The 25,107-nt window shown below is 43.8% G+C and overlaps 1 protein-coding gene across 2 annotated transcripts in view; it reads right to left on the bottom strand.

The window, feature by feature from the left end:
* The window catches only part of LOC124789845, a 615,167-nt gene that overhangs the window by 127,025 nt on the left and 463,035 nt on the right, over positions 1 to 25,107 (bottom strand). The window lies entirely within an intron of this gene.

Genomic DNA, 25,107 nt, shown 5'->3' on the forward strand with positions numbered 1-25,107 from the left:
ACCATGCCATAGGCAGAAATTTTGATGTTAAGTTTATCGCTAATCTCGTTTCTACTTTTCTCTACTCATTGGACTATTCATTCCATTCAACACATTCTGTAATTCTTCTTCACTTTCGCTAAGCATAGAGATGTCATCAGAGAATCTTACTGATATTCTTTCACCCTGAAGTTTAATTCCACTCTCGAGCTCTTGATTCGATGTATAGATTGCACAGTGGGAGTATACGCGGTTTAATCCGAGCACTTCGTTTGTGGTCTTCCACCCTTGTTGTTTCCTCTTAGTTATTGAACATATTCCATATTATCCGTCTTTCCCTGTAGCTTACTCCTTATTTTTCTCAAAATTTGGGAAATTTCGTGCTATTTTACATAGTCGACCATTTTTCCCGGGTCGACAAATCCTATCCTAGTGTTTTGATATACGTTCTTCGGGCCATAACCGAAGGAGTTAGTAAGCACAAAGTAATCTCACACCTTATATTTACTCGTTGTAATCGTTATACAATGGTTTCCACTAAGTCAAAGAAAAAGAAAACAGCAATAACTCTGGCAACATGAGCTATCGTTGAGGATTTCGTGACCGCTTCTTGATATACTGCCTGTTGACATTCTTCCCGAGACTCGCCATCAGTATTTGAAGATGTACCTTAGACAACGCCGGACACTCGTGCTGGCGTAACATCGGACAAACAGCTCGGCAGCCGTTGATCGGCTCACCGCTTGTCACAGAGCGAGTCTTTCCAGTGGAGAAACTTTCTCATGACGGACGGATATTTTGATTTGGAAACAAGGCAGAATCCCGTACTATCGATCAAATACCTGTGAAAGGGGTCTCCTCGGATGAGGCTGTCTCTCTGGGTGAGATGGTATGTCTTAGTGGAAATGTATGCCTTTTCCGCAAGGATCTGTTACAGCGTTATAATGAAGATGGAATCCTTCAATGTTTCATTGAATTTTTTTCGGGTACTCGTCGATCATGTTAAGATACTAAACTAACAAAGCTCGCATAAGCTGTTAGCGAAGATAATCTAGAACTTTGCGTATGCCGTTATGCAGTGACAATGGGTGGTGACTTCGTCCCACATCACGACTACACTTGACTACATAATGGCGTATATCTCCTACGTTAAACTTTGCATGTAGAGGCCAGCTTAGTGTTCACCCGTGAATACTAGGGAGCAGGCATGGGCTGCTGTCGGGAGGCATGTTGCTTCTCGTAGTCCTCCTTCCCGTAACATCGCCGCGCTTAGAACAGCTTTCAGAGGTGAGTTGTGGCCAAAATCCCATCATCCCCGTATCTCGCAGACAGCATTGTCAAACGAAATACACAGCACTGCATTATGCATTGGCGTTATACGAACTGTAAACTTGAAATGTAGGAAGGGAAAAGGGAAAGGACGGGTGGGAATTCGTGACGGATAGTGGCACGGGGCACTGTGGTAATGCAGTGGCGAAAATTGAAAATTTGTGCCGGATCGGAACTCGAACCCGGATTTACCGCATCTCATGAACCGTTGCCTTACCCGCTTCGGCATCCGGACACGGTCCCTGACTGGCTCAAATTTCCAACTTATTGCAAGCTGCAATTTAGTGTCCCCCCCGTCTATTAAACTCTCTACTCGCAAATTCTAGTTCCCGTAGAAGTGCGGACGATAGTTGTACATCCGCACTGAAACAAAAGTCGAGGAGCCGTGTCCTCTTTTTCAGATATATAGGGTGTTTGGGATAGAGGTATACAAAAACATTTGTTTATATTTCAGTACCTGTTAAGTCTTACAACGTTATGTGTCCAACGTTGTACACAGGGGCTCAAAAATTTTTATGGTTCAAATGGCTCTGAGCACCATGGGACTTAACTTCTGAGGTCCTCAGTGACCTAGAACTTAGAACTACTTAAATCTAACTAACCTAATGACATCACACACATCTATGCCCGAGGCAGGATTCGAACCTGCGACCAGACTGTAACGCATAGAACCGCTCGGCCACTCCGGCCGGCAAACATTTTTATGTGTATAGGTAAAGTTCAATGTGAGGACTGTTAGTAGCTCGACACATATCGAAACGGTACTTCAGTTCTCGCCACATGTCCATAAGCATGACATGCGTTAAGGCGTCTACTACAGAGTAGATCCGTCGTCTCAAATATACCGGATCTCGAACCCTTGTTCTGTAAACAATGTCCTTGATAAACCCCTATTCACTGAAATCCAGTGCAGTAAGATCGGGAGACCGAGGGGACCACTCAATGGGACGCCTCCCTCTTCACCTTTCTCCTTCTTCCGATCCAACGCTCGAAAAAAATGGCTCTGAGCACTATGGGACTTAACATCTGTGGTCGTCAGTCCCCTAGAACTTAGAACTACTTAAACCTAACCAACCTAAGGACATCACACACACCCATGCCGAGGCAGGATTCGAACCTGCGACCGTAGCAGTCGCGCGGTTCCGGACTACGCGCCTAGAACCGCTAGACCACCGCGGCCGGCTCCAACGCTCGAGAAATATCTCATGGAGATGTGTGGGAGGGGCACCATCCTGCTGCAAACTGCAAAGTGACATCGAGAGGCATCTGTGGAACTGCGTAGTTCGCCAACATGCCGAGATAGCTATACCCTGTCACTGGCGCTCATACGCCGTGCGACTCGGCACTTTTCATAAAATTGTGAGACTCGCATGTTGGGGAATGTCTCTGTCGACTGCGTATTTACCCGACAATATGAAATATCGAGTTTTTTCCTTATAAGGATTTGTTTGTGTATACTTCTAGTCCGGACACCCTATAATTTATGCGAACTGTGAGACAGCCATTTTGGTAATCCTCAAATTTTTCTGAGTTAAAATTTACCTAAATTGTTTGTCTGGAACGCTGTTTCCATGTTTTATTGATGATACGTTGTGTGTTTCATACTTTGATAAGTTTCATTCCACCCTAATTTGTTGTGTTTCGGGCTATCTTTATGTTTGTGAGTTTTTCTTAATTTTTTGAGACACAGTCTATTACTTGCTAAAGCAATGAATGTTTTCATATTCGAATAGACTTTGAGGTTCGATTGTATCGAACGAACGTTTATGCCAAGCGAGGTGGCGCAATGATTAGCACGCTGGACTCGCATTCTGGAGGATGACGGTTCAAACCCGCGCCCGGCCATCTTTAGCTAGTTTTTCGGTGATTGCTCTAAATTGCTTCAGACAAATGCCCAGAAGGTTCCTTTGAAAGAGCACGGCCGATTTCCTTTCCCATTTTCCCTAATCCGTGCTTATACTTCGTCCTTAATGACGTTATTGTCGACGGGACGTTAAATACTAATCTCCTCCTTCTCCTCCTCGAACGCTTATGTATGATGAGGGTAATTTCTGTCTCACCGACAAAGCTGAAACATTTACATTCAGCCGGTCGGAGTGGCCAAACGGTTCTAGGCGCTACAGTCTGGAACCGTGAGACCGCTACGTTCGCAGGTTCGAATCCTGCCTCGGGCATGGATGTGTGTGATGTCTTTAGGTTAGTTAGGTTTAAGTAGTTCTAAGTTCTAGGGGACTGATGACCTCAGAAGTTAAGTCCCATAGTGCTCAGAGCCATTTGGACCATTTACATTTACGCCGGGGTCAATGAAGATTAATGTTTACAGTCTGAAGAGGAAATTAAGATAGGGTTTAATGTGCCGTCGTCGATGACGAAGTGAGATGGACAAACTCGGACTGGACAAGCAAAAAATGTATGACTAGTGCTAAACATACCGTAGACAACAAGGTCGTTAGGGACGGGAAACAAGCACCATTTAGGGAAGGAATTTGGCCATGTTATTTTTCAAGTAACCAGCTCGGCAATTACATTATGCGATTTAGGGAAACCACGGAAGATTTGCATCTCGATTATTTTGTATTTACTTGCGTCCATAATCCGGCGATATTTTAGGAAGAACAACATTTTCCACCTGGGCTGTTATTAAACATGTTTATTCACCACGAAGTCAGTTACGGCCTATTGTGCCACTCTCATGTGACAGCTCTCTACGAAGCGTGTCGATGCATGTCGCTTCTTACAAGAGGGCACTGTCCTCGTGTCAACCATACGTAAACAGAGTGATTCAGAGTCTTTGCATAAAAGGTCTAGGGTAACAGATCATGGAATGGTGAACAAATTTTGTCAGAGGTAATATGTTCACCTAAGCCGCCGGGAAATGCTAGCAGATATTTTTTATTGAATTCGCCGGCTCTGAGAAGTGATTTCACCTAACTACCAGGGTCTACAAACCGGGTATGCTGCATATGCATACTAACTACCCCATTAAATTGAGAGAGTCATTTTCAAAAAGAAACCCTTAAGAATGAGTGTGTCTAAGCAGAGAAAGATATTTCAGAAGCGAACCAAGACCTTCAATTTTGATCGGCCTACTTCTTTCATGCTGAGCAGATGAATGAATTACAGGCAACACGCATTGCATAAGCACACGACAGAGTGCCAACACCCTGCCGCCTCTCAGAGGCAAAAATAGTAATAAAATATGCCTTTGTCTCTAACAAAAGTTGTTCCCCATGCCGTAATCTATCATCCCTAGACGTTTGGTGCAAAGACTTTGACACAAGGACAGTGTCCTCTTGAAAGGAACGATATGCATTAACATACTTCACAGAGAGCTGAATGGCATAACAGAACAAAAATCGCGCTCGTGACGAACAAATACATTTAATAACAACCTAGGCAGATAATGTTGTCCTTTCTAAATCTGGATGAGCGAGCGGGGGTTTAAAGTGCCATCCTCCCAACTAAGAATCGAATGTGCCAACCACTCCGCCACCTCCGTCGGTGATAGGTAGGGTAAATAGATCGGACGCATCCTTTTCAAAGGTATCATTCAGCAGTCACTTATAAGATCTGATTGGCTGGGGAAGGAACTGTTCCCCACTCTTTTCAAGAAGAGTCGAGAAATATATAACTTCCTGTGTTATTTGCGGTTTGAAAATCGAGAACATTTTGTTCATATTACTTCATTCCACATACTTTTCGCTAAAGGGTCACGACGAGAAAATCAGAGAAATTAGAGATCATGCGGAGGTTTACCGACTGTCTTCGCCCCCACACACCACTGGCGAATGGAACAGGGAAGGGGGAGGAAACGGAAGTCGTGCCAGATGTACCCTCCGCTAGGCACCGTAAGATAGCTTGCGGAATTTATAATGTATAGTAACTAATCGAAAGTATCCGGATACCTGTTAGTGGACATTAATATGAGGTGGGTCCATCCTTTGCCGTTATGACTGCTTGAGCTCTCCTGGGCACACTTTCTGTGAGGGGTCTGAATGTCTCTGGAGGAATGGCAACCCATTCTTCCTCAAGAGTTGGAACGAGAGAAGGTTCTGATGTTGGACGCTGGGCTCTGAAGCGAAGCTGACAGCTCATCACTAAGGTGTTCCATTGGGTTTAGGTAGGGGCTCTGGGCAGGCCAGTCCATTTCAGGAATGTTGTTGTCCACAAACTATTGCCCCACAGATGCTGCTTTATGACAGGGTGCACTGTCAAGCTAACACAAACAGTCATCGTCTCCGAACTGTTCCGCAGCTGTACGCAGTACAGAAAGCTGTAACAATTGTTCATATCCATCCGCATTTAGCGTTTCCTTAAACACAATAGAGGGACCACAGCCTAACCACGGCACCTCCAGCCCATACCGTAACATCACCTTCTCCGTACTTCACCGCTGGCATTACGCGTGAAGACAGGTAAAGTTCTTCAGGAAACCGCCAAACCCAAACCCTTCCACCGGATTTCCACTGGGTATCGCGTGATTCCCCACTCTACTCCTTTCCAGTCAACCACTATCCCGTGGCCACGCTCTTTAGACCACCTCAAGTGTCGCTTAGCATTCACTACAGAAACGAGTGGTTTGTGAGGAGCAGCTCGACCGTTGTACCTCGTCCTCTTGAACTCCCTACGTAAAGTCATTGTGCTAACTGGACTGCGGGTAGCACTTAAGAATCCGTGAATGATTCATTATGGTGATTTCAGGCGAATTTTTTGCAACCATTCTCCGCAATGCTCTACGATCCCCGTCCCTCAGTGCACGAAGTCTGCCTGCTCTCGATTTAGCAAAAAATGTTCAAATGTGTGTGAACTCTTATGGGACTTAACTGCTAAGGTCATCAGTCCCTAAGCTTACACACTACTTAACCTAAATTATCCTAAGGACAAACACACACACCCATGCCCGAGGGAGGTCTCGAACCTCCGCCGGGACCAGCTGCACTGTCCCATGACTGCAGCGCCTGAGACCGCTCGGCTAATCCCGAGCGGCCTCGCTTTAGCTCTGCTTGTTCCTTTGCGTTTCCACTTCATAGCCACATGACCAACAGCCGACTTGGGCAGCTTTCGAAGCGTTGAAATATCTCTGATAAATTTGTTACTCAGGTGATATCCAATGCCTAGTGTGCGTTCGCAGTCATAGAACTCTCCTTACCGACAAATGCTGCCATTACTGTTTCTCTGGTGACAGCAAGATAACCCCGGTCTCCATTTATACTGATGTGTCCGCCTACCTTGACATCTAGTGAGCCAAATTATATAGAGATGTACAGATACTTTTGATCAGATAGTGCAGATCTATAAACGCGAATCCAGAGTCTTAACTACAGCGCCGCTTCGTTCAGTCACTGCGCCATTTCGTTCATTCCTACAGCCTTCCAGCGTGGGAAGCTGCGCCGTACCTACGCGGAGCGCGTGGCTCCGGAAAGACAGCACTCCACCCTGAGATTGGCATCCCATTGCGTGCGTCCCGATTCCAGGGGCACGTCCATCAGTGCTGGACGAAGCGCGGACCCAAAGGAGTAGTTAACGAGGGAGGCGCTTCCAGGTCGAATGGCGAAAGTCTTCCGCCGTCACGAAGAGGGAAAGGTCGCCGCTGCCCTTATCGCCATCGATCGCAGGCACCGTCGATGCGCTGTCGTTGGGTAACTCCTGGGTAATTCACCTGCCGCGGTCGCCGGTCCGCCAGACAGTGCCTCAGTGCCCCCTGGCCTGGAGAACGCACGTGTTCATTTCGACAGTGCAGCGTAATTTGGAAAGGTCGGACGACGTTCCAAGGCGTATCCGCTATGCCCGCGCTGCCCTTAAAGGAGACGTACCTGAATTTGGAATAATTCAGTGTAGGCGAAGTAATGACGGTCGCTGGTGGAAGTTCCAGCGCACGCCCTGACTTACGGTGGCTCGAGAAGTCGTGGTCGTATTGGCTCATAAATCTTTCGTGGCAGCGACCATACTTCAACAAGATAATGGTCACTAAATTAGCGGTAGTGATTATTGCCTGCGGTAGTAATTATTGCCTGCCTCCATAGCAGATGTTGCTGCACCCCGGTGACTGAATTTATGTGGCATTGTTGACAGCGAAATCCATGGGGTGACAGCTGCCTAATTTGGGAAAGAATCGCCGCGGTGAAGAACACAGCGGTACAAGAATTGTAGAAATGTTTTCATTTCAAGACAACAGTCGCAAATAGATATCTTTAGATGGTCAATTTCGGCCAATAATGACCACCTTCAGGTCAGCTGTACAGTGGAAAAGAAAAACACGTACACCAGTAATAAGGCGCGGAAATTTACAAATATCGAACGCAAAAATAATACACTGATGTGACTGTACAGATTTAAAATGCTAGTAGACGCTAAGAAATTTAAGAAAACATACGTTAATATAAGTATGGAGTCATGAAATAAAGATCGACATGCTAGCAAGGCGACGTCATATCACAGCATATGTAACTTACATTGAATCGAAAATGGAACGACGACATTAAATCGTAGGGCCATTAAAGTCATACGCAAGCGATACAAAAAACAGCATCATACAGTTCGACTCACGTGAGGCAATACTGACCCTACGACTTATCTTAGAAGATGCATTATGGAAAGGCAAACCTACGTTTCTAGCATTTGTAGACTTAGAGAAAGCTTTTGACAATGTTGACTGGAATACTCTCTTTCAAATTCTAAAGGTGGCAGGGGTAAAATACAGGGAGCGAAAGGCTATTTACAATTTGTACAGAAACCAGATGGCAGTTATAAGAGTCGAGGGACAGGAAAGGGAAGCAGTGGTTGGGAAGGGAGTGAGACAGGGTTGTTGCCTCTCCCCGATGCTATTCAATCTGTATATTGAGCAAGCAGTAAAGGAAACAAAAGAAAAGTTCGGAGTAGGTATTAAAATCCATGGAGAAGAAATAAAAACTTTGAGGTTCGCCGATGACATTGTAATTCTGTCAGAGAGAGCAAAGGACTTGGAAGAGCAGTTGAACGGAATGGAAAGTGTCTTGAAAGGAGGGTATAACATGAACATCAACAAAAGCAAAACGAGGATAATGGAATGTAGTCGAATTAAATCGGGTGATGCTGAGGGAATTAGATTAGGAAATGAAGGGATCGGTTGGTAGGACATGTTCTGAGGCATAAAGGGATCACAAATTTGGTACTGGAGGGCAGCGTGGAGGGTAAAAATCGTGGAGGGAGACCAAGAGATGAATACACCAAGCAGATTCAGAAGGATGTAGGCTGCAGCAGGTAATGGGAGATGAAGAAGCTTGCACAGGATAGAGTAGCATGGAGAGCTGCATCAAACCAGTCTCAGGACTGAAGACCACAACAACAACAACAACAGTTCGACTGCCGCCAGGTGTCCTAACTGCTTACACAGGTTACAGAATGATTACAAATCTGAACGTAACTGGCAAGGGTACAGTTACATGACAAACATAACGTACACCATAACCGTGTTTAGCCATCCTTGCATTCTCCTGGAGTGGTTTGGGGAAACCACCCAAAGTTTAAATCAGAATAGTCGGAAGCCATTTCAGTCTTGCCCTCATGAACACGAAACTCATGTAACAATCATTATGCCACATCTCTCGTCCTGATCGAACAGAAAGAAGAAGGATCTTACTTGAGTATTTCATTACAGGCATCATCAAATGTCATAATTTTTCGTTTCCAACTACACTGGGGTGACAAAAGTCATGGAACATCTCTTAATATCGTGTCGGACCTTCTTTTGCCCGGCGTTGTGCAGCAACTCGACGTGGTACGGACTCAACAAGTCGTTGGAGTTCCCCTGCAAAAATATTTAGCCATGCTGCCTCTATAATTGTCCATAAATTCGAAAGTGTTGCCGGCGCAGGATTGGATTGGATTGTTTTGAGGGAAGAGAGAAAACAGCGAGGTCATCGGTCTCATCGGATTAGGTGGGAGGGAGAAGGGAGTGGGCCGTGCCCTTTCAAAGGAACCATCCCGGCATTTGCCTGGAGCGATTTAGGGAAATCATGGAAAACCTAAATCAGGATGGCCGGACGCGAGATTGAACGGTCGTCCTCCCGAATGCGAGTCCAGTGTGCTAACCACTGCGTGCCGGCGCAGGATTATGTAATCAAACTGACCTCTCGATTACGTCCCATAAATGTTCGACGGGATTCATGTCGAGCGGTCTGGGTGGCCAAATCATTCGCACGAATTGTCCAGAATGTTCTTCAGACCAGTCGCGAACAGTTGTGGTCAGGTGACGTGGAGCATTGTCATCCATAACAATTCCATCGTTGTCCGGGAACATGAAGTCCATAAATGGTCTCTAAGTAGCCGACCATAACCATTTCCGGTCAATGATCGGTTCAGCTGGAACAGAAGACGCAGCCCACCCCATTATGGATTCAACAAAGCTTGCACAGTGGCTTGTTAACAACTTGGGTCCACGGTTTCGTGGAGTCTCCACCACACTCGAACCCTACCATCAGCTTGTACCAACTGAAATCAGGACTCTTTTAACGAGACCACGGTTTTCCAGTCATCTACGGTCCAACCGATATGGTCACGAACCCAGGAGAGGCGCTGCAGGCGATGTCGTGCTGTTAGCGAAGGCACTCGCGTCGGTTGTCAGCTGCCATAGCCTATTAACGTTAAATTTCGTCGCACTGTCCTAACGGATACGTTCGTTGTACATCCCACATTTATTTCTGCGGTTATTTCACGCAGTGTTGCTTTTCTGTTAGCACTGACATTTCTGCGCATACGCCGCTGCTCTCGATCGTTCAGTGGAAGCCATCGGTCACTGCGTTGTCGGTGGTGAGAGGTAATACTTGAAATGTGGTATTCTCGGCACACTCTCGACACTGTGGATTTCGGAATTTGAATCTCCTAACGATTTCTATAATTGTATGTCCCAAGTATCTAGCTCCAACTTCCATTTCGCGTTCAAAGTCGGTTAATTCCTGTCGTGCGGCCGTAATCACGTCGGAAATCTTTTCACATGAATCACGTGAGTACAAATTTCAACTCTGCCTATGCACTACTGTTTTATACCTTGTGCACGCGACGCTACTGCTATTTGTCTATGTGCATGTCGCTATCCCATGACTTCTGTCACCCCAGTGTAATGGGCTATCTCGTGGGGTAATCATCGAGATGATTTCTGTGAATCGTGGATTGATCGATCACAACAACAGGAAATTGTTATATATTTTTTATGTTTCGAAGTTGGAGAGAGAGAGAACAGAAAATATCAGGGCGAGGAAAACTACGTAATAGTTTTGTTTCACGCTTGGGTTCACGGTGAGACAATGAGAAGCTTTGACCGCCTTGACGGAGTAGAATGGATAAATAATAAATATTGTAACGGGCGTCTACATCAAGAAGTAATAGTGCATTTAAATGCAGAAACTGCAAGTCTGCGAAAGTATAAAGACTGATTACATACCGTACAATTATCTTTGAAGTAACGAACAAAGTGTGACATGCAAGTAGAAACCATGTACACCGGAAGAAGAGATTTAAAATGCGAGAAAAGTCATATAAAGCTCTGGAAAGCATAGTGAGTAGTTGCAGGAAATTTAACTACGGTATACTTAAGATCATATAATTGAACCTTACGAATAAAAGCTACTAAGCTCTGACAGGAGCGTATTGCAACAAGGCTGCTTCCTCATTAGTGAAATTAAAACTTTCTTGTGACACTGCTAAACAAGCTTTTGCTACCATCAGTTCACACATGAAGTGGCAAATGTTCCTGTTCGTATGACAGCAGAACAGAAGAAGCCCGTGGTCTGTGGTGTACGGCTATTTTACATCAGGTTGAAAAGTTATTTAAAATATTCGTCCCTTCCCATTTTTAGGAATCCCTATGGATTGCTTGCTGGGAAATAATGTGTTCTGCAGCAGAATATCGAGACAAGTAATAGACGACTGAAGGTGAAGCGAAATCAACAGACGGTGACGTGCTGCTAAGATCGAAATTTCTGTCGTCACTAACTGAAGAGTCTCGTAGATTTTTAAAAAAACCTGCATTATTCTGGAAATTTTACCGATGGCCAATACAGAGGAGTTTCTTAATGTCACCAAGTGTCATTTGCAATTCAGCTGTTGTAGTTAGCGTATTCCAAATAATTCATTTCTGTGTTCTAGTGAATTATCTATAAATGCTATCTATAGCAAAAATAGTATTTTTCAAATATCACTCTCTGGAAAAATGCTAAGTGAAATGGTGCTTTAATTGTTTTACATTCCCTTGACGTGAAAGCATAGGCGTCCTAATGGGGAGGCAGTCGCGCACCCCACCCCCCTTCCCGACCTTCTGCCCCTCCTCCCGATGGAATCTGGAGTACAGAGTTTTCATTAGAATTCCCATACACTTCCAGAACTGAGTAGATGACCGTTAGTTCTCAGGGGTATATTATATATTGTGTCAGCTGTACAATTTAATTCTTGTAGTGTGTGTGGGACGTCACGAAAATAACCAACTAACTTTATCAAAACTGACAATTTTCAGTCTTCTCCCGTCCTCTGGATAAATTTCTGTAGATTCCCATGCGTGCAGACAATTAGAAATAACATTTCTTCATTTCACATGTCGTAGGTCCTTTCCTGTACGTTTCTGTAACTAATGGAGTGTTCATCAGTCCAAGTTTGATAGACATAATCGGGAATCAAGTGACTTTGAAGACAGCGACAGAACTGTCTTCGAATAATGAGCCTCTAACGTACTTGCTCATTATAGTTTCCTAATCAGTTGTCAATGAACTGTAAAACCAGTACATAGCACCGCGCACGAAGAGTCTGACATTGGTGCAGTTCTTTTTTGGAATTTCCATCGAACGCTGTAATGATTCGTTCACGTTCTGAGTCTAGTATGGAGCAACATCTCCCATGATAGCGTTCATGAGCATCCAGGAAGTTGAGACGGTGGTTAGCTCCATCTGATAGGTGGTCTCTCAGAGCGTACATCAAAGTCGTGTGGCCGCTAACGACCAACAGCTCCCTCAGTAGGGATCCGCCGCCTGATCTGAAAAACTCAGGATGGACCATGTCGTTACGTAAACAACGGGAAGTGAAAGGACCAGAATACGAGTACGTTGCAGTACGGTTAAACACACCCCTATATGCCCTATATGGGTGCTGCTCCCACGAAGTGCGTTCACTGTAACGAATGCTGTTGGAATCAACCAGGTGGCTCGCAAGTGTGTTTTGATAGTAAACTGTGGACTCACAGTTCCACTCTGCATGCGAATGTCGTCTGTATTGTACGTGCGTCACATTTTCCTTTCTTTTCGTTACCTATTACGTGTGTGACCTGTAAAAGCCCTTCGACTTTTAATATAGTTTATACCTAATTATGAGAGATGTTCCCGCAATTTATGTAGCCTTCCAAAACTGGCAGGATGTTAATTGCGGCGAAAGTTTCGAAGTGACGTCAGCTGACACACATAACGCTGACCTGGGCAAACAATATAAGCCGCTCGAGGCGTCAGTTTCCGCAGCGTGACCCCGAAATGGCTCATATTGTTTTCACGATTTATATGTGTTACGCCAGTAAGCACATTGCGTCACTTCTGTAACACTATGTCAGACGAATTACGGCTGAGTAATGGTAAGACAGCAGGAACGTGTTCACGTTCCCCATGGACGCAGTAGAGGTGTAGCTTGTCTGCTTACAAATTATGCATTGCATATCTTTGCAGTAAGTTTTCCAGGAAAGAAGAAAAAAGAAGAAAAAATGTAATGTGAAAATGTGATGTGAAACGATGCATCTTTTATTAACGTCATTATTATTTATATGTGTTATACTTCTTACCAAATCCGTACTCTGCGTTATCTAAGTAATCATTCAATGTATGGAATTGTATTACTTAACAGGTACTTTTTAACTGCCTGTTTAAATACGTTTGTTTTAGTAATCTCTTTAACCTCCTTGGACAATTTATTCAATATTACCGCCGCGAGACTTTGCATTCTTACAATTTGTTGTAGTTTCACTCCTTGCAGAAAATACTGTTCGAAATTTTGTGTTTATTATTTCTTGGTACATGTAAATTCATTTAGCTACTGCTCCCAGGACATGAACAGAGCGGTCTGTGCAGTAATTACCAACGTAGTTTTTTGACGTGTACAACTGATTGGTACACGTACTCACATAGTATAATTAAAAACCTCTATGTTTTGAACATATATTTACAGTGCGCTCGAATTCTGCTTTTTGCTATTATTATTATCACCCTTTTTATAGTATGAAAACTGTGTTGATATTTTGTCCATTTATTTCCCAGAAAGGACTCCATAGCTAAGAACTGAAAGTAGCGGAACACTGAAAAAAAAGAAAACATGAAAAAATAATTATAAATGTATTGTAAATATTTCTATACGGTTTTCATGGAGATAGACAAAGAGACATGCGACTTAACTAAAGGAAGAACGTGAAGTGCCGGAATGGTAACATTTTTGCATTGACAGTTTGTGCTGTAGCTAATCCTGAGCTGCTTCCGTTATTATTTTAAAAGTATTGCTGGGTATTACGACGGGAAAGTAGACCGTTTCGTAACTGGAGGAGATGTATTTTTCGCTTAACGGATGTGTAGATACTCAAAACAGAGGACTGTATTGTGTCACCATACAAGCTACTGTCTCTAGAGAAGCGCCTTATCACATTACTCTTCAGCATCGAAAAAAGTCAAAGTCTGTGTCCATTTCTTTGAAATCTATGTTGGGTTACGGTTAACAAGCTCAGTTTGTTGATTTTTCACTGTTCCTGCTATTCTAGTGTTTAAAGGTTTGGAAAAATTGAGGAAAGAGGAACACGGGAAAGACAAAGAGTGAGAACTGTGAGGATTTGTTCACAGACCAGAACTGTGTTGTCTGTGTTGGAGACGAATACTCTTTGCTGCGAGCAGACACTTGATTCGAAGAAAACGAATTGCAATGCAATAGACCGTTATGCCTCCCTGTTTGCCATGTTGAATCGTCTAGTTTCTTTGTCAGATTCGTACCAGTTCTCAGTAACGTTAAATGTTGCGGAGCGGGAAAGAGCGCCTGGTCCCCTGCACGAATCCGCCCGGCTGACTTGTGTCGAGGTCCGGTGATCCGGCCAGTCTGTAAATGGTTTTTAGGCGGTTTTCCATCTGCCTCTGGAATGCGGGCTGATTCCCCTTATTCCGCCTCAGCTACATTATGTCGGCGATTGTTGCGCAAACAAGTTCTCCATGTACGCGTACACCACCATTTCTCTGCCAGGCAAACACAAGGGTTACACTCGTCTGATGTGTGACGTTCCCTGAGGGGGGAGGGGGGGGGGGGGTCCACCGGGGGCCGAACCGCACAATAACCCTGGGTTCGGTGTGGGGCGGCGGATGGGTGAAGTGGACTGCGGTAGTCGTCGTGGGGTTGTGGACCACTGCGGCTGCGGCGGGGACGGAGCCTCTCCGTCGTTTCTAGGTCCCCGGTTAACATAAACATACAACGTTAAATGTGCCACAACGTGTCATTTAAAATCCCTGACGATGGTTCCAAGACACAGAAAATGATATTTATAGTATAGTAATAGGTCGACTATGACTAGTTAATCAACAACAGGACCTATATATACCTGTCGGACGCTCAGAGCAGTTTATCTACAAGCTAGGCGTCCAGTCGTGAATCTCCTGCTAAGGGTAAGGCATAGTCGAGCACGTTTTTTCAGGAACCAGCAACATCGCGAGTGAACCACGACTCGACGAAGAAATGAACTTTTCACAGTTGAATCCATCTTCCATTCGCAGAACAACTCTCGCAGTATATTTGACTGGAGGGGAAGTAATAGTCCGTGCAATCACCGAAACATCATAGAAAAAGACCATTTTGATTACAGTGAGTGAAGTGAAGAATTTCCATAACCATTTTATTTCATGAATTGTGAATATAACACAATCGAGGTCATCGTGGTACACGCGGAGCCACTGCAGGCAATACCGAAGAGGCTGCCAGGAAGTCCGTACAGTAGTGTAGATACCAACGCGAAGAGTTCTCCGGAAAGAATCGAAACACGTACTGGTAGTCCTAACAAGAAATTCCAGTTGTTTATGGCGTGGCAGGGAGAAAATCAGAGAGGATGAACTGTACGAGCTGGTGCATTTATTCTGTTTTCTTCTGCCTCTATTGTGGTGACGTTCAAACCGTGCGCTTATGCCTAGTTACCGGTTTCTCGTTTCTAGAAGAGTTTTACATTTGCCATTTTTTTGCATTGTGTATCTTTGTTTTCACAGATTTTATAATTATAGTTTTTTGGACACTGCCGTATGCCAAACGTAATGTGATTAAGATTTTTTACTGTTCTGTAATCTTACAAACATCCTGATTAGGAAATATGCATGAAATCCTAGAATATGCTTAAATTTTACTCACTGTTGTACTTTTGTATCAGAGTACTTCAGACCAAGAACAGAACTGGATACTACACCCTAACATTGTCAAAAATGCTCAGATATTCCTTGCAGAGACAGGTGCATTAAATGTCCTTTTCATGTAGGATCTTGTATTAGGCTTAAGTATGTAGCGTGAATACCAAAAGTTATCCCATAAATTGTTTGTGCCACATTCGGAAACGTTTGTCGTGGATAGCCTTCATTTTCAGCGTGAAAGCTACACAATCGAGCTGCTTCTGCTCCTAAGCCGAAGATTGGTATGACACCACAGTGCTCTACTAAGCATGGTACTACTGGAGGTGATTAGCCCTTGCCTTCCTCCGACCTTTGAATTAACTTCATCAGCTAGTTAGAGGAAGTTTAACCAGAACTCCGAAGCAGCGTGCGACATGGCATTTTTGAGTCACGCAAGATATTTCCAGAAATGAAAGAAGCGATAAGTGTCAAACAAAATCCCAAGACTCGAACCTCATCATACCTATGGATCTGTAATCTGGAACTTAACCACATGGCCGCAGAGCCATGCAAAACAAGAATTTCAGAGAAGTAGATTGCCATCGATGATTACAATGTGAACGTTGAACCGCACAGTTGCTGCAATAAAGTTTTAAGCCGCGCAGAAAACCAAGACAATTAACTACCTTTATTTCCTAATTACAGAATCCTCGCAGATAGAGCACAAACTCAAGTCAGACAGATGTTTTTTCCTCGATAAAGCAAGTAGAAGACACCCTTGAACGTTTATGTTCAGACTGAAATCAGTCAGACAACTTTATTCCATAGAGGGGAATCTGGTTGCAGTCTCAGACTCGAACCACACTGAACACCGAAATAAATGTTACAGCAGAATTCTTCCTGGTAGAGTTGGGCTGTCACAGACAATATTCAAACCTCAGAGCTAAGAATAGATAGGTCTTTTTTACTGTGCCTCCACATCCTGATCAGTTATGCGCCTCTGCGATTGGAATATGCGAATATTCTTGAAGCGTACTTCATCTGTAAGACATTTTTACGAGGAGAACTTCAGTGATAATACTGTGCAAACCCTTTCAGAAATTGACAAGCAACAAAAAGCAGGTAAGAAGTTGTTCTCAGGCACTGGCCTTAAGTCACGATAGGCTGTGTATGAAATAAACATTATTGTAAACACGGTATTACGTCGGTGCTTATTACATGATTTCGATTATAACACAAATAATCCGCTTGCGGCGCCTATTTCAAAGCAGCATTTGATGAGGTAATAAACGAATTTCGATTTCTTTCAGTCTAAAACTCAGAATTTACTATTCATATATCCACACCTGTGGCTGGAAGTTAAAATACGTGTGCAGACAGATCACTGCGTGGGATGAGGAAGGCCTGAGGTCAGCATTTTGTGAATGTCAGGGCCTTGCACTGGCGAGTCCAGGTCAGCGTTCCCTCCTCTTCGAGGTCAGCACACATACTCAATTTTTTCTAGTCTCTCTTTCCCAGTAGGAGTGTATCACCATTCCTTAAATGGCGGCTCTTAAAATAGTGTTATGCGTGGAACAGGTTGTTAAGGTCCTTTTTCTAATTTGCTACATGATTCTGATTCATATACTGGGTGACAATCATTGAACTACACGAAGAAAAAGGACATTAGTTACAAACTACGGCTTGCGCACACTTTATTCAGCATATAAACGCCACTACAGATATTCGGATTTAGCTTATGACATGTTAGATATATCTGCCAACACTGTCGTTGATGTGGCGCAGACGAATAGCAAAATTATACGTGACCCGCTGAAGTGTCGGAACATCAATGCTATTGATGGCCTCCTGAATGGCTGTTTTCAGCACAGCAGTCCTTTTGTGGTTATCGCTTTACACCTTGTCTTTAATATAGCTCCACAAAGTCATATGTGTTCAGATCCGGAGAAGATGGCGGCCAATTGAGGCCCATGCCAGTGACATCTGGGTACCCTAGAGCCAGAGTGTAGTCCCCAAAGTGCTCCTCCAGGACATCAAACAACCTCATGCTTCGATGGGGTCGAGCTCCGACTTGCATGAACCAGAGCATGTCGAAATCAGGATCACTTTGGATAATGGGAATTAAATCATCTTCCAAAACCTTCTCGAACCATTCGGGTGTCGCCTTGCCATCAAGGAATATCGTACCGATTACTCCGCGACTGGACATTGTACACCACACGGCCTCCCGTTGAGAGTGGAGAAACTTCTCGATCGCGAAATGCCGATTCTCAGTCTCTCGAATGCCACAATTTTGCTTAGTGACGAACCCACGCAAATGAAAGTGAGCTGAACCAAACCGTGCGCATACTAATTCCCATCACGCCCCGCGGCCAACCATGTACACTACTGGCCATTAAAATTGCTACATCACGAAAATGGCGTGCTACAGACGCGAATTTAACTGACAGGAAGAAGATGCTGTGATATGCAAATGATTAACTTTTCAGAGCGTTCACACAACGTTGGCGCCGGTGGCGACACCTACAACGTGCTGACATGAGGAAAGTTTCCAACCGATTTCTCATACACAAACAGCAGTTGACCGGCGTTGCCTGGTGAAACGTTGTTATAATGCCTCGTGTAAGGAGGAGAAACGCGTACCATCACGTTTCCGACTTTGATAAAGGTCGGATTGTAGCGTATCGCGATTGCGGTTTATCGTATCGCGACATTGCCGCTCGCGTTGGTCGAGATCAAATGACTGTTAGCAGAATATGGAATCGGTGGGTTCAGGAGGGTAATACGGAACGCCGTGCTGGATCCCAACGGCCTCGTATCACTAGCAGTCGAGATGACAGGCATCTTATCCGCATGGCTGTAACGGATCGTGCAGCCACGTCTCGATCCCTGAGTCAACAGATGGGGACGTTTGCAAGACAACAATCATCGGCACGAACAGTTCAACGACGTTTGCAGCAGCATGGACTATCAGCTCGGAGACCATGGCTGCGGTTACCCTTGACGCTGCATCACAGACAGGAGCGCCTGCGATGGTGTACTCAACAACGAACCTGGGTGCACGAATGGCAAAACATTTTTTCGGATGAACCCAGGTTCTGTTTACAGCATCATGATGGTCGCATCGTGTTTGGCGACATCGCGGTGAACGCACATTGGAAGCGTGTATTCGTCATCGCCATACTGGCGTATCACCCAGCGTGATGGTATGGGATGCCATTGGTTACACGTCTCGGTCACCTCTTGTTCGCATTGACGGCACTTTGAACAGTGGACGTTACATTTCAGATGTGTTACGACACGTGGCTCTACCCTTCATTCGATCCCTGCGAAACCCTACATTTCAGCAGGATAATGCACGACCGCATTCTGGATACAGAGAATGTTCGACTGCTGCCCTGGCCAGCACATTCTCCAGATCTCTCACCAACTGAAAACGTCTGGTCAATGGTCGCCGAGCAACTGGCTCCTCACAAGACGCCAGTCACTACTCTTAATAAACCGTGGTATCGTGTTGAAGCTGCATGGGTAGCTGTATCTGTATACGCCATCCAAGCTCTGTTTGACTCAATGCCCAGGCGTATCAAGGCCGTTACTACGGCCAGAGATGGTTGTTCTGGGTACTGATATGTCAGGGTCTATGCACCCAAATTGCGTGAAAATGTAATGACATGTCAGTTCTAGTATAATATATTTGTCCAATGAATACCCGTTTATCATCTGCATTTCTTCTTGGTGTGACAATTTTAATGGCCAATAGTGTATTTAACGTCCTAACGCAGACCGATCACAAGTTATGACGATTTTACTTCGTAAGTTCATTAATTGTCTCCCTGTAAGATCAAGCAAATGAAAGTCATATATTCCAATGGACACGTTTCGTGTTTCTGTAAAAACAGTCATAACTCTTGAACTGACACGGTTATTGGCTGATGTATCTCAATGTATTAGTTCACTAACTCTAAATCAAGCGCGTTTGTAAAAAATTCCGAAATTTCTCATTTCTTGAGGGCCTCGGAAATATGTGTAAGGTTCTGATCATACTTTTCAACAAATATGAGTGATGATTTGCCTACCATTCCTTTGGCCCTGTAAAATTATCAGCTTGCATTTGCTTCCCATTTCACTCGAGACTGTACCCTTAATCAAATTAGTTATTAATGTTTTCTTTAAAAGTTACAAATCTTATTTGAGAGGTCAAATTTCATTTATCAATTTAAATCCAGAAACAAACTGATTGATAGACTGGCAATAATGTAACGACTGTGAAGATGGCTTTCAGAATTCATACTCCACCACTTCAGTCTAAATGTAGTTTCCATGCTCCCCCAAAGTGTCTACACCGTGTTCATGTAGCGAATCATGATGGGTTGCAGTCTGCTCGAATTTATTCGGTAGAACAAGTAACAGGCCTCTTAATGGGGTCACCCACTTCACTGTCGGCACGACGTAGACAGTTTCCAGAATCTGGCGGCTTTCTCCATCCGGCAGATGATGCGCGTATGTGGGTCATTCTGTAATTCGTCTAAGTGGTTTGTGGTCGGACCGCACAGCCACGTGCCCATGAGAACAAGTGTTTTCCAGCGTCTGTGAGAAATAAAACTTCGAGAATTCCTGATAGGGAGAGCACTTTTCATAGAAATGCTATTTGAAGAGGCAGATTGTGACCAATGGAAATGCCTATATTCCGTTCATGGCGTTGACTGGCTTAAAGGCTTCAGGAGTTTCCAGAGTTGTTTGGAGCTCGCGGAATCGGGCAGTCGATGACTAACTCTTGCGGATGTAGGAAGCGAGTTGTGTTCTCTCTGAGCTAGAGGGGTGATGTTCAAATGTTCAAATGTGTGTGAATTCCTAAGGGACCAAACTGCATAGGTCATCGGTCCCTAGACTTACACACTACTTAAACTAAATTATGCTAAGAACAGCCGGCCGGAGTGGCCGTGCTGTTCTAGGCGCTACAGTCTGGAGCCGAGCGACCGCTACGGTCGCAGGTTCGAATCCTGCCTCGGGCATGGATGTGTGTGATGCCTTTAGGTTAGTTAGGTTTAATTAGCTCTGAGTTCTAGGCGACACCTCAGAAGTTAAGTCGCATAGTGCTCAGAGCCATATGCTAAGAACAACACACACACACCCATGCTCGAGGGAGGACTCGAACCTCCGGGGGAGTGGCCGCGCACCCCTTCACAGGACGCCTCAAACCGCGCGGCAGGGATAATGTGTTTTAGTGTAAGATTCTGAATTCTGTATGTGTGGTACTTAGTTATCAATTTTTCCCATATAGGCTTTCTATAAAATTTCGAAACAGTGTCAACTTACGCGGACACGGAATTCTCATTAGTCACTTTCTGGTTTTCTACGGAAGTGTTGCAATTTAGTGATTGAGTATGTGCTCAGAAGAAGATTCCTCATATCAGAGCACAGAGAGCCAACATTTTTAATTAAAAGATACAGAGTTGGCGAAATTTCACTGAAGGCAATAAATTACATTAATGTCTGTAGAAACAATGTTATTCTAAATGATCTAGACGTGTTCAAGTGATTGTAAAAAATGATTGTATTGAGGTAAGGTGTTATACGACTATAGTAATATGTGTGAAAACAGCAACATTTTTTTTTCACTGATCTCCAGCAAAATCATTTTGCGTAATTAATGCCGCAATCGTAACAGAACAATGGTACTTCATTTTTTCAAAAGGATGGTGCTCCACTACACTTCCACATTGATATTCGTCAGCTCTTTGATGCTGTGTTACTACGACGATGGGTCGATCGTGCACCAGCTGGCAATACCCAGTTACTGGTATGGCCCTATGTTTTCCGGACAGGACACTATGCGATTTTTACCTGTTAGATTCCACCAACGACACTGTTTTCACACCTCTACTTCCCCATGACATCAGTGACATAGAAAGACGTATCAGGGTAGCTGTGACAGACATCTATGTGGACACTATAGGCCGAGTGTGGGCCGAACTGGAGAGCAGACTGGACGTGTTCCACGTGATTAACTGTTGATACACTGAACATTTGTGAACATGGCGGAAAAACTTCTTGAGTTGCTGTTTCCATACATACAATCGTAAAGTATCTGACCTCAATGAAAACAGTTTTTACAGTTCGCTTCAAAATATCTAAGTCATTTTAAATAACGCTGGATACCGTTTTTCTGTGAATTTTCACCCAATGAGTTTGAACTATTATCCCGGTTTGTCTTTGCAGAAATCATTGGCACTGTTTGCTAGGAACTAGCTCAAGGTGGTATATTGACTGTTAGCGTGGTACGTTTTCCAGCTCGGTGATCTGGTATTACAGTTATAAAGCTACAGAGAATTAATTACTGATTTTAGACGAATGATAGGTTTAACCCTGTCTCACAGATCAACGCGAGGTTGACGATCCATAATTGGATTGGTTTTAATAGGGTATCAGTGCAGAAATTTTATCCAGGTTCATCAATAAACGTTTTCCGTTTAACATTTGGAGCAATACGCGCTCTTGCGCGTCAATAGCGAGTGGATTCCAGTGGTCGCTGCAATAGAGATTTAGCGTGACTTCACCACTGATCGGATGATGAGACGAAGTAACATTTCAAACAGTTAATATATTATGGATATCAACATTTACCGTGATTATATTATGCAGGGTGTCCCGGACCTTTATGGTAAAAATTATACGGGTAGGTAGTTCCACCACTCTGGCCTCAGGGGGGCCAGTCGGGACCCACCGACCGCCGTGTCATCCTTCGCCAATGGCGTCATTCGGATAGGTGTTGAGGGTATAAGGTCAGGACACCGCTCTACCGGCTGTTGTCGGCTGTGCAGACCTTGAAACCGCTACTTCTCGGTCAAGTAGCCCTCTGCTGACATCACCAGGCTGAGTGGGCCCCGTTCCAGTCCTCCCACCAAGGAAAAACTCCTACCTTTGGCCGGAATTGAACACAGGTCATCTGCATTGCAGTCATTTATGCTGATCATTCAGCTACTAAGTCTGAGATACAGACTGTAGAGGACCTCAAATCGACTACATTGAGATGATGGCCAAAAAGTAATATTTAGTTTTTTATTGACGTAAAGAACTTACATCTTGCAGAAACGAAAAGCTCATACAAACTATTGAAAGTGACGACTGCCATTGTAAGTGCATGTATTGCACAACTCGGGACGAAAGCGGTATTTAACCTCTTTGCTTTTAAATGTCGTTTATGCTAGGGGAGTAATTGCCACTCCAACAGGCTCTGTCTTCTTTGAAGTATGTATTTCAAAAGCTAGTTAACCGGTGGTTATTGATGGATTTCTGAAATTCTACTGCGCAAAGATTTTTTTGCCTAGAAATTTCGGCAGTATTCTATGACTCGAATAAATCAGTCGTTCAGCTTTTATGCAAACCGATAAATATCTTCCAATAAAGATAACACCTGTCGCCAATTTTTCTTTGCACATTCGTTAGGTTTTGTGAGCACTATATCTGCTGCACAATGGTTGCAAGTGCCTGCAACGAGTCAGTAAACATTCGTGAAATATACAAAAGTATCCTCAACGGTGAGAACTTCACAGACTATTGTGGATAGTTTCTAAAGAGAGTGTCACCAACGCCGAAGGTGCAACATATTGTTTGTCTACAAACACTTGCCTCACACACAGGCTCAATCAAGACATCGTATATGCTGAAATATTCATGTCCGTCCATTTGGTCCATATCTCAAAATAAACAGTTTAGTTTTTTGTAATGTCTGTATAATTTTGGCCATAACGTTTGCAGACACCCTACATAAAAGAAAAGGTATTATGTTACTGAAAATAGTTATCAGATATCGGCAATACACAAAATGCACGCGTCTAAAATAATTATTTTTAATAAAACGAAAGTGTTAATTTTAATGTAGGATGCGTTTATAAAATATACTTTTGGTTAGATAAATCGAAATATTTTAAATAAAAGCTGTTTATGTGTGGTGCTGTTTCTTTTGTTTGAAATAGTCACTTTAGTTCATTCTTAACTTGTGATTTCTTGGAAAAGTATTGCAGTTTTCGGAAGACTCAGCGATTTTATTTGTTTTAAATTAATTGTGAAGCCATGAAAGTAGTATAGTCTCCGTCTTCGTCGACGTCAAATAATTCGAGAAAGCTTGATACAGTTTTGTTTCAGTAGCATAACTGTATCATAGCAATTGTCTTTTAGTCAGGGCAATACCCTCACGCCTGGAACATAAATGCCGGAGAGAGAGAAACCATTTAAACCTTTTCATCAAACGAGGTGTTGTGCAGGCAGTACAATGATGGGTCGTAGAAGGCTATTCTAGTTCGTTCCCTTGTCTGTCGAAAGTCTCGTGTAGCAGTACTCAAAAAATTGCACAAAAAAATTGCACCCTGCTTCCGGACATCACGATACAGGTCATTTAACCCCGTCTGAAATATTTCAAAGGACAATAGCGTGTATATAATCATAACGGTCAGTGAGACATTCAAGAATCTTGGATAACGGGCGACTGCTGAACAAAAGGCTCCAAACCACAAACATCCGTAGAGCAAGGTCAGCCGGAGACTACACTCGCCTTCACATTTAGCCCACAAGCCGTCGCCGTCCATCATGCATAGACAGCACGTACCCCCAGCGGAGGTGAAAGTTTCTCTTTTCCATTGTTTTCGGTGCCTGGGGTCAGCGTATGCCCGAAAGACAATGACTGCATTATGGAAAGGCAACATTGCTGGCTCATTATGTCTTTTCACCGCCAGACCACAAAAGATTTCAGATTTGTGATTACCGTTGCAGGTGCTACCGCGATAAACGCCAACACGTCGTTTCCGCTCGGGAGCCATTCCTCGTGCATAACGTCCAACTGTCTCGTAACCATGGACACTCTCCGTTTTTGACCAATGTTTTCCATTGGTATGAAACACAGGTTGGAGTATTTTCAATGCCGCATTAATCAAGGCTAATATATGAAACGTTACAATGCAAAAATGTTTTAGACAAAACTAGGAGTACATAATATTGGGAACAAGTTGCAAATGTTTTTTACGAAGTCCAATCTTCTGCAAGTATCTACTAGCAAGCCCCAAACTCTCAGCAGTCTCACTCTTCCCAGAAGTATCTGATCAATGACCTGGTTTCTTTCTCGAATACGCCCAATTAACTCAAAGACATTGCCTTGTCTACTGGAGACAACTTTGTTCTTATAGCTACCTCGCAAGAAGTAATTAAATACGGTGAGGCAGGACTAGGAACAATACACGTCATAGGTCCATAGTCTGACAAAGCCTATGTGCTGTGGTGGTATCATGTTAAAACTACAAACCTTGGGAAAGCGAATTGTTGCAACTTTGTTGTGCATTATTTAGTACTGATTGTAGTACTCTGGCCAATCCCAAAAAAATTGTTTTGTTACTTGTCACAGATTGATTAACAAACCACTACATTTTCACCACGTATTGGTTTCTTGTGCATTTGTCCACTGTTT

Source organism: Schistocerca piceifrons, chromosome 1 (assembly GCF_021461385.2).
Source record: "Schistocerca piceifrons isolate TAMUIC-IGC-003096 chromosome 1, iqSchPice1.1, whole genome shotgun sequence".
Lineage (NCBI taxonomy): Eukaryota > Metazoa > Arthropoda > Insecta > Orthoptera > Acrididae > Schistocerca > Schistocerca piceifrons.